The sequence below is a fragment of the Pinus tabuliformis genome, chromosome 4_1 (genome assembly GCF_031772625.1).
Source record: "Pinus tabuliformis cultivar Carrire ecotype Pingquan chromosome 4_1, CPIR1, whole genome shotgun sequence".
Taxonomy (NCBI): domain Eukaryota; kingdom Viridiplantae; phylum Streptophyta; class Pinopsida; order Pinales; family Pinaceae; genus Pinus; species Pinus tabuliformis.
Genome location: NC_142303.1, coordinates 444208908 through 444220495, shown reverse-complemented (window position 1 = coordinate 444220495; position 11588 = coordinate 444208908).

The window sequence follows — 11588 nt, the reverse complement described above, 5'->3', positions numbered from 1 at the left end:
CTCCCTGCTGTACCTATTTCTACTGTGCTTCCCTCTCCTATTTGCGTAGCTCTTGTTCATTCCAGAGTTTCTCCTTCAACTCATGCAAATCCTTCTCTATTTCCTCCATTCTCTACTTATCCCCCTGCCTTTGCACAATTCACTCGTCGCATTGTTGACTCTTCACCTGTATAGCCATAGCTGCTTTTCCCATAAGTGGATATGCTCAGGTCTTGCATCTTTTCTCTTCCTCCATGCGATCGGCAATCTTCCTCTTGCCCTTGTCACACACAGGTATGCTTTCCTCTACTACTGCTGCTATTGCTTCTTCTGGTGCTCTCCGAGATGTTGCTTCATGTTTCTTTGCTAACCACTCCACACTGAATCTGACCTGTTCATTGGGTCTGGAGAACTGTAGCAATATCTCCATGGGTCCTCCTCTACCCAATAAAATTCCCCGTGAATCCAGTTGAACTGTACTCTCATGCAGTGATCTTTCAGAAGGAAATGTGGTTCATATGGATTGTAACTTCAGAGGTCAAATGGATACTTCTTCATCTGTTCTTCTTCGACATCTGGATGCTTTAAACTTCATATTTCGTATAAACTAATGCACAATAGAAGAGCAGGCCAAGGTGCCTTCTTCTTCTGGTGCAACCTAGTTGTCAATCTTGTCGAGATGTTATATGTTACTTCCTGCATGATGAGTACGTCCATGGAAAACTTCGGTAGAACATGCAGAGGCTTCTCTGCACTGTACATTCATGTGAAGGTGCCAGAGGGTGAGGCATACCAATCAGGTATGCCCATCAGTGCCTCCATTGTTGCCTTCGACATGCAGGGTGGATCCTATTCAAATATCATCATGTAAACTGAGGTGAAAAAATGGTCAGATAGCCATGTGATAACTCCTCTGAAGCTACATTCGGACAACAACTTACAACAAGTGTTCACAGTAGTCTCCACTGGTGACCATGCCAACTTCAAGCCCGGGAACTCCTGTTGGGCATAGATTACATCCAAGATGTAGGTGGGCATGTAGATCTCTGTTTACATACCTTCGAGTGACTGTTGAGCTCTCGTTACCTATTCCTTCAGCTGATGAGCCAACATGTTGGACCAGTAACATGGTTTTCCTTCTCCTGCCAGTTGGTCCAGTGCGATCACCCAACTCTATGGGAAGGTTTCTATGATTTCTTGCCCATATAGTCGACATGAAAAGATGACAAAGTATTGATACGCTTTCCGCAGTATCCTTGTCCTGTAGATATGGTTGGGTGTCATCCTAAATCTAGCCGATCCTTCACCCACTTCTTCAGAAGGTCTCTGGAGTTGGCATTATTGCTGGTATACTGAAGGGAGTCTTCATGATGAACACAAGCTCTGACATATGATACATCTCATCGTAATAATGTACCATGAAGGTTTTAATCTTCGTCCCACTGACACTGCTCAATTTCATTGTCTCAGGGTCTGTGTGCGAGACGATTCAGTGTATCATGTACGTGGATGGGAACGTGGGGTATTTGCGTATAATCTAGTACATGCCAAACTTGTGAAGGTTCACATACACCTGGTGGTCTTCAAGGTCTTCCCCAAATGTTCCTGCGAATGAATCATTGACCTCTTTCCATTTCAGCTTGATGTCCTTGTCTAGAAACAACTTGGTATCTTCATAGATCAGTAGACATGTAGACACCTCCTCAACTCTTGCTCCAGTTTCACTTCCGTCAGTGTCCTTTGATCCCGCTCTCTTGGAGGCCATCGATCATGTACTGCTAAGAGGCAGATGAACACCTGCAAGATCTAGAGACAAAGAGACATGCATGGAAAGAAATCTATCAGTGAAAACCAAAATAAATTTGGGAATGACATAACACATACCTTGGGATTGATAGGTAAATATTACACAATTTCTTTTGGGAGGCTGGGTGAGTGGCTGTCAAAACTACACAAGAGGTAGTATAGGTTCTGTTGGAGGCATGACAGGCTACTGGACTTAACGAATGTGCAATCTAGGCTGACTGTTAGAATTATGAAATGCGCAATTCCAACTGGCAATGACTGTAGGCTCAGTAACTTCATTGCATAATTTTCTGGGCCGGTAGTCATTGTCCCTCAAGATTGTGCAAATTAGGCCTAGGAGATAGCTTCTGGGTATAAATGAAAATTTCTAGAAAGGAAGACAGAGCCTTCCCTCTTAGGATTGTGCAATGTTGTCTGGTGAGGTAGAGTTTGGGCCAAGGCTGCCCAGACCCACCAACTGGAAACTGAAAGAAAATATGAAAGTGAATGCATGGTGATAATAAGTCTACACATAAGTGATTTATCGTGCTTGTGAACATTGGATGAAAGATTCAAAAAATAGAACAACATGCATGTGGGTGAAGCGAGTCGCCGAATCGACGACTGTTCGTGGAAAATAGTTTCATGCACGCGACAACAATGAGATGGAAACGAAAACTGAAACGGTACTAGTACAAGCTAGTATGCATGTAAACGACAGAAAGAATTCAAAGAAATCAAGTAAACAACACTCATGCAAGCGAAAACACAAAAAGAGACAAAAATGCTGAAAAAGACAAGTTGCGACCACTTACCCATGAATAGTCTTGGATGTGTTGTGTCGAAGGGTCCTGGATGTGTCGTGGGACGTCAGATCTTGAATATTGATATGAATGAATGATCTCTGAAGTGTAAAATAAATAAGTTTGAAGCTCATGATGCACATGCGATAAATCCAGAAAAAAGTGACACTTGGAGGAAAAATTCTAAACGATATTTGCATGTAACCTCTGGCTACTAAAAATAGCTCCGTGAATCATGGGATGCCTTTTGCATGTTGCCTTTTTTCTATTCTAGGAAAAAGAAAGTCATGCGTGCAAGTCTAGTTTCCTTGGTCCTAGGTGGAACTGGTCAACCCAACTACACATGTAAGAGGTTGCCAACTGCTGGGAGAAAATGCGCATTTCTGGATGGGAGTTGGCTGGGCTGCCCATAGGATTTGCATAATTTCTGGGTTGAGCATCTGACTGCTACCAAGGATTGCACAAATTCTGGTTGAGCAGCCCTGCTGGGGAAAATTGTACAATTTTCACTATGAAGGTTGACTCGCAGAATTGCACAATTCTAGAGTCGAGCAGGTTGCTAGATCGAATTGCACAATTTCTAGAGGGAAGACTGGTTTACCTCCAGAATTTCCAATTTCTTGAGGGAGCTGCTCATCTTACAGCTGGACCAAGTCCAGGAGAACAACCTATGAGGGGAATGCATCAATCTTTAATAGACATGTTATCTTTGTGCAAGAAAATCACTGAAGCTTGTGTACTTGACGAAGCAAGACATGGTGCTATGAAAGATTTGTAGGGAGGCTCCGAAACAAAGCTAAGGCAAAATTTTGGAGGGTGGTTGTAGCGGCTACAATGGTAGGCTTTCCAACTATGGAAACATTACATTCTGGGGTAGGAGACGATCATCCATGTAGATCATTGACCTCTTTAGTTTATGAAAACACAAGGGAAGTTGCAGAATGATCACCACTAGAACTGTTCCACATATCTGAAAAAATTCCATTTGAACAGTAAATATAGAAGGGTAGCAACAATAATGTTGCATTTTGCCTTAGTTAGCCCCCAATTGTGGCACTAATTATTGTTCTCAACTGTTATGGGAACGAGACCTCTAGATGCCTGTAGGTATACAAAAATGAACCATAGTTTTCCACCACATACTAGATGTTGATGGATGAAAAGTAAGTACTAGACTTCCACCTCCAACACACACTATCATGCTACATGGGGTACCTTTTTGTTCCTTCAAGTGTGTGTGCCAAGCTAATTTTGGAGGTGAACTACAATGGGATTGTAGGACATTTTGGTTTGGAGAAAAAACTGGAAGTATTGCAGAAGAATTTTTATTGGTCAAAACTCCAACGAGATGTTGTAAAATTTATCATATCTTGCACTTCTTGTGTCATCGCTAAGCCAACCATTAAGAAGAAAGGCCTATGAACTCCTCTTCCTACTGTTAGCTAACCTTGGGAATTCATCTCCATAGAATTTATGCTTGTCCTTACTTCTATGAAGCATTATAATGACCGTGTATTTGTCATCGCTGATATATTTTCTAAGATGTCTATATCGGTTTCCTATAAGAAGAGTATCAAAATAGAAGACACTACCCAACTTTTCTTCGAACGAGTGTGGGTATATTTTGGGATCTTGTAAACCATTTCATCAGATTAGGATAGTAGGTTCTTGAGCACATTCTCATTAAGCCTTTGGTCATTGTTGGACACCAAGCTCACCAATTTGACTGCATTCCATCCCTAGACTAATGGGTAGACAAAGGTTGTCAACTAAATGATTGTGTATATTGTTATGAAACTAGCTTACAAAAAGATAGAAAAAAGAGATAAACGCCTTAGAATTCAGCCTCTTCGAAGGGGCAACCTCCTTTACATTACAAAAATGAACAATTCTTGGATGATTCAAATGACAAACCCTCCTTTCTATATATAGGATTCTATGGGGTCACAATATAACCAAGCCGACCTAACAATAATAATATAAAGGCACGAAAATAACAATAGAGGGATTCTATGGGGCACAGTAATAACAATATGGGGACAATAGGGGCATAACAATATGAATAAGGGATACAAATACAATAGTAATGGGGGAATCACTAGTATTATAGGGACCCAACATTCCCCTCTCTTTCAAAAAAGTGTTGTCCTCAACGCTTGAGTAGTTCTAGATGCTTCTATATAAAATTCTCATCATCCCATGTAGAATCTTCAGCGGATAAGTTCTTCCACTTGATGATATACTCTGAAATTGATCAATTTCGTAGCTCTCGAGTTCTTGTTTCTGTGACTGCTTCCAGTTCCAATATAATTTTTCCTTCCTCGTCAAGTTCCAATAATATTGTTTGATCTAGGAGCTTGTGGCCTATAACTTTCTTTAAACATGAAACATGGAAAATTGGGTGTCCTCAAGAAGCTGCAGGAAGCTCCAATTTGTATGCCATAGTACCAATCCTTTACAACACCTTGTATGGACCATAATACTTTGGTGATAATTTATTATCCTTCCTAGGGACATTTGTTTATATGGTTGTAGCCGTAGGAATACCCAGTCACCTACATTAAAACTTCTTTCACTGCGACGTTGATTTGCCTGTTGTTTCATTCTATTCTGTGCCAAAATGAGGTTATCCTTTAAGAGTTGGAGAACTTGCTGTTGATGCTCGATGTGATGTTCCACTACTTGAACCTTAGAATTTTCTCTTAAATATGATGTGATGGATGGTGGCTGATATCCATAAAGTGCCATAAATGGGGTCATTTTTGCTGTAGTATGGAAGGAAGTGTTATACAACCATTCAGCCAAAGGCAACCATTTGATCCATTGTGTCTGTTTATCAAATACAAAGCAATGAAGATATCCTTCCAAACATTTGTTTACTATCTCAGTTTTCCCATCAAATTGAGGACGATAAGATGAGCTATGAGCTAACTGAGTACCAAGACAAGAAAATAATTCTGTCCAAAAATTTCCAGTGAAAATGGGATATCTGTCACTTATAATAATCTTTTGTTATCTTACAATGAATAATATTGTGGGTACTTCCTGAATCAATCAACACTATTACCTTTTTCTTCTTGATATGTCCTTCTATCTTGACAGTTTGAGGAGTGATAATTCCAGCCAATGCATTACAAGATATGGTTGGATTCATTTCTTCTTTATCAAGGGTTTGTTTCTGGAGTATGTTAGAGCCTAGATCGACCTCAGGCTGAAGGGAGGCAATCTTAGGATATGGATTTCAGAGATCTGTGTTTTGAATCTTTTGAATCAATAACCGGAGAATCCACAGTTTTAACATTTATGTACCAACGTTTCAAATCCCAAATGGGATCCATCATCAGGATATGAGAATGATGATGACAGAAGAGCAACATCATCATCATCATTCTCATATCCTGATGATGGATCCCATTTTGGATTTGAAACGTTCGTACAAAAATTTTAAAACTGTGGATTCTCCGGTTATTGATTCAAAAAAATCTTAGGATAACCACAAACCAAGCTTAACCTGGTAGCTAGCCCTACCAGGTCACGAGAGGGCTCTCTCCTTGCCAATATCAATTGAGATTACTGAATTAAATATGACTTTTAGGATAGGTATAGTAGCTCTATGGTTTTTGGTTGATTTTGAAGGTTTCGTTGCTAGACCAAATGGAGCAGACAGCTTTGGGTCTGGGGAATCAAGTCAGAATTGCAGGGTGCTCTGTGGGGCAAGGTAGGTAGGTGTTTTGGCACTTGGAATTGAGTGAGATGGAAGGTATAAGACTGGTGATGAGCTGAGGAGGGCATGCAAGGATCATGAGTCCTCTTCAGACACCTGAAAACATCAAAAACTAAATGTGTTCCTAAGGTAGAGCACTATTACCAATGCATTCTACCTATATATCTTGATTTTATTTAGTTAAGAAGAATGAAATAGATTTTGGCACATATAACACATGATAAAAACTATTGAAAGAAGGAAAAACAATGAAAAAACACATTACCACAAGAATCCCACAAAAATAGCTGCAAATCCTAGTTTATTTCCTTGCTAAACTACCGTAGAGATGTACAATGTAGCTCAAAGCATCCACAAGAGTCCAACCTTTCCAAATGAGGAAGAAAATACATAATATAGACATGAAAACCACGTATGTTAGCCATCAGGGGTCAAATCCAAGAGATAAGGTATTGTTTCAACCATATTTAAACTAGAAACATGAATATAGGCAGTGGAACAACTTGCCTCTAAAACCATGGAAACTGATTCATTCACCCCCAAAACACCTCAAAATGATGAATCTACCATCTAAGTTAATTTTACACTTACATTTACATAGCATAGCATAATTTATAATCATAAATTCATCCAAGATGAGAGAAAAAGTCAACTTGTAGAAAAACTAGGCGAAATTTAAATTTTTGAGCAAACTGGTTCTATGCGTAGCACCCCCTGCCAGGTGCATAGCGCCACTTCTTAGCTGATTTTGGAGGCCTTCATCTTAGCAAAATTGAGCCCAATATAGCTCTTTGGAATGATCTTCCTGTCTAGTTTCTGGAACATCTTGAATTTTTTCATTTGGAGGTAATTTCCCCCCTCACAAGTGGAATCTTCCAAGGCTGCTTCCTATGTGCCCAAAAAGAGGCAGAGAGGCCATTTTTTGATGCTTTTTGACCTTTAGGTGACCAAGATTTGCTCCAAAATTGCTGAAACTTTTAGGGATTGATGTTCTCATCATGCTGAATCTAAATATGCAAACCATTTCTCCAAAACATGTCCTAGTAAAGAGCATAGTGCCGGTGGCGCTACGGACCTAATGCAATTTTCTGTTTTGGAAAATCTCAAAATGACAAAAACTCACCAAAAATTGCCTAGATTTGGCACAAAGCACTCTCATTAATTTCTTGGATGGGCTAGTGAGGCTTCAGCCAAGATTTTTAGCTTGTCATGCTCCTTTTTGCTCCTCAAGGCCTTCCTCAACCTTGCCTTAAGTTTCATTATCCTTATTTTGCATATTTTGTTCCGGGTCATATAGTGGTAGGCCATGTGACAAAGCATCTTCTTAACTCTATTGGCCTTCTAAAGCAGCCCCTCAAGGTGTATATTGACCCTCTCAAGCCATGTTTCCCTATCATTCTCAATTTCTTGTTCACTAGGGGTTAATGGAACATTGGCCTCCTTGATATTTTGCTTGCCTTCCTTTATCATTTGTAACTCCATGAGGACTTTCTTGTTGGTCAATTGTTTGTTTTCTTGCTCTAGATAACTGATGATCCATTTTGCACTCTCTAAATTGATTGACAATGCTTGTATCTGACCCTCTTGCTCCTTGATGATCATGTATTTAGTAATTTTTGTACCTTGAGTTTCCAAATCAATGACATCAACTCCTTATGTCTCCTCATGATCAACAAGGTGAAAATATCTCTCTTGACCATCACTAAGATCCTGTTGACACCTAATCCTTGTGATTGGGTGAATTTATGTAAATAGATAAATAGGAAATATGAACAGTCATCGGGAGACGAACTGAACAGTCTCTCCCTCATGTATATAATGAAGACCTACCTGATGGAATAGAATAGTCGAATCATTTTTGCCTTATGGAGTTACTCCTAGCCTGACATGGTATCAGAGCCAACTCCTTTTTTTAGCTCTTATGTCCCTTGTAACTCAGTAGTCTGCTCTCCATATAGCTGAGCTACTCCATATAATTAGATTCTCCTAACATGGTAGTTGCCCCCTCCACTGTCGCAGCCAAGCCTAAACGCTGCTTTAAACGTTTCATAAAAGGCGTTGTCCATACTTTCCATAATTCCCCACTGTCCAGCACTATCAATACTGTCCATACTGCCCCACTGTCCAGCATTGTCCATGCTATCCATACTGTCCATGTGCATTAAAGTTTTTTTTGAAGGGCCGACGATTCTACTCTCCGGCGATTTTGCTTCTCCATTTGCCTTGTTGTGGCAGTCTGCACTGATTCACATCAAGCATTTCAAATTCCATTCAAACGTAATCCCCATAGTGGAAATGGCACTGTTTTCAGGTATTCAACGTGTGCTCAGAGGGATGTCGACTGTTTGTAATGTAATGTTTTGTCAAGGAAGAAGCGATCGATGAATGCTTCCAGTGGCTCAAAAACATATGAAGCTTGGCCCCTCGCGTGACTTCCAAGGGCATTCGATAAGCAGTGATGAACCCTCGTAATAGGCCGATATTGAAGAAACCGGCCACTGAAAGTGGCCTTCTGCCATGGTGATGGTAACAGAGGTCTATGGTATCACAGATTAGAATTCTCTTTTGTTGACATGAAGACTTCGTATTTTTTAACTTTGTTCACTCTGGTTCTCTATTAAGTAATGCACCTAACAGCATTATACATTCGAAGCCCATATTGTTGTGCACCTAAGGAGCATGAGAAGTTTGAAAAAAAACGTGAATAAACTAGTTTTAGCACAATCAGCAATTGAAAGTTGACTAGTAAAATCTTATTTGAAAACCAACATTTTTTTTTGGTTAATTTTAAGTATAACCGCATGGATATGGACAAAGGGATGAATTCATATATTTCTAAGAGGGTTTTTAACTTGTGATATTGAGAGTCCAAATACATCTGGACTATGTTCTTTGGCTTTCTAGTGGATGCAGTGCTTTATGTTGTTGAGGGTATTTTTTTGGACTTAGTATACTGCCATATTCTATACTTTAACGTTGTGTAGAGGAATGTGAATTGACATTTGAGTTTGCTGTCTAGTCACATCAGAACTGTATTTCTTTTCCATTAAGAGTAAAAGTTTTGCAGCAGAAGTTTTTTTTGCTACAGTATGCATTCAATCATATCCATGGTGGGAATAGTTTTCATTGGCAAGGAGAACTATCCTAAATCGTCCTGGATGATAAAACATACCCTCATTTTCAATGAGTTGTGGAAAGGAGTGTGTGTTGGAGATGGAGACAATGAACCAGTACAACCTACCTCAGATAAAGAGCTCGTCATTTGGGAAAACAAGAATAGAAAAGCTTATGCATTAATCACAGCATCTGTAAATGAAGAGGTGAGTTGCCATATTTCGTCATAGTCAACTGCCTTTGAAGCCTTACAAAAGCTTAAAGAACTCTATGACTCACATTTTGCACTTGAAGTTGTTCAACTCATGATTAAACTCTCCACTCTTGAACTGCAAAATAATTATCCTCTTTCTCTTGCATCTGAAGTAAAGTTTATAATGCATGATATCAAATCCACTAAGGTTCAATTGGATATTCCTCTTATCGCTTTTCTCAAGGCACTTTATTCTACTTACTCCAATTATCTTAAGTCATTGCAAGCAAATGGAAATCTCAAAGATATAACTTTTGAATCTCTTGTGAAAAAGTTTGTTGAAGGAGAGAAAGCTTTTGGAAAGAAGACAGCCCCTGAATCTTCTGAAGAGGATGTGTGCCTTGCTCATAAAGAAAAGCATCCTGCTCAAGATTCTCCAAGAGGAAGAGGAAGATATTTCAGAGGCAGGGGGGCAGACTTTCTCAAGGAGAAAAGGTAGATTTGCTTTGCATTCCTTGCAAAAGAAATGGATCACATGATGCCTCTACATGCAAGCTACCATGGGACAAAATTGAGCAGAAAAGAAACCAACATAAAGGTAAAGCTGATGATACAAACAAAGGTAAAGCACCTGAATCCACTCACTATGTTGTGGCACAATGTAACATTGGAGTAAATGAAGATTTATTTAATGCTTCACTTGCTTCTTGGAAAAATGATTGGTTGCTTGATTCAGGAGCAACCTGCCACATGACTCATAGAAAATATTTTTTTGAAGATTTCACTGACAATGTTGATGGAGCTGTATACTTTGCAGATCAATCAAAACTCAAGCCATCAAGGCTTGGCACAATTAGGCTTACACTGCCTGGTCTTCCAGACTTTCTTCTGCATCATGTTCTATATCTCCCACAGCTCAAGAGAAACTTGCTGTCCTTGGTCCACATCCACCAGCAAGTTCACTCCATTCATATGTTTGATGGCAAGCTTGAGGTAAGAAAAACATCTAATCACTCACTTGTCATGAGGGGAATAGAAGAAGAAAGGCTTCTCAAACTGCAAGGAACCTTTGGTCATGCACAACATTTCTCATACAATTCTCATCATGAAGAAGGTACACTTTCATCAAGTTTATTATGGCATGCTAGATTTGGACATTTGAACTATGACAGTCTCCGCTTGTTGAAGAAAAATGGTGTTTCTGGTTTGCCTACAATTCCTAGGAAACTTAAGCAATGTGATGCTTGCATTCTAGGAAAGCATAACAAACAATCTTTTCATGATTCACATTCAAGAGCACATAGAAAACTTGAACTCATTCATTCAGATTTATGTGGTCTAATGCCTGTTCCTTCTGCAAATGTAAATAAATATATGATGACATTTATTGATGACTACACCAGAATGTGTTGGGTTTATTTATTGAAGAACAAATCTGATGCTTTTCAAACATTCAAGAATTTTCATAAATGAATTGAAAATGATGCACAATCTCATATTGGGTCTATTCGCACTAATAACGGAAAAGAATACACATCAAATGAATTTGAAAACTATCTTCGCCAACATGGGATCAAACATCAAACAACTGTGCCTTATAATCCCCAACAGAATGGTGTAGCTGAAAGAAAGAATAGGACAATCTTAAATATGGTACGATCCATGCTCTTCTTCAAAAGTGTAAAGATAATGTTTTGGGCTCTTGCTGTTCTATGTGCTACATATATAAAGAATATATGTCCATCTAATGCTATAAGAAACAAGACTCCTTATGAAATGTGGTATGGACATGTTCCTTCGGTAAAGCATCTCAGGGTCTTTGGTTCCACCTGTTATGCCTTGATACCAAAGGTACATAGAAACAAACTTGGTTCTAGAAGTTGTAAGTGTATCTTTCTGGGATATTCAAACACCTCCAAAGCATACCGTCTCTATGATGAAGTAAATTAAAAGTTTGTTCTATCTAGAGATGTAATTTTTCTTGAGTCAT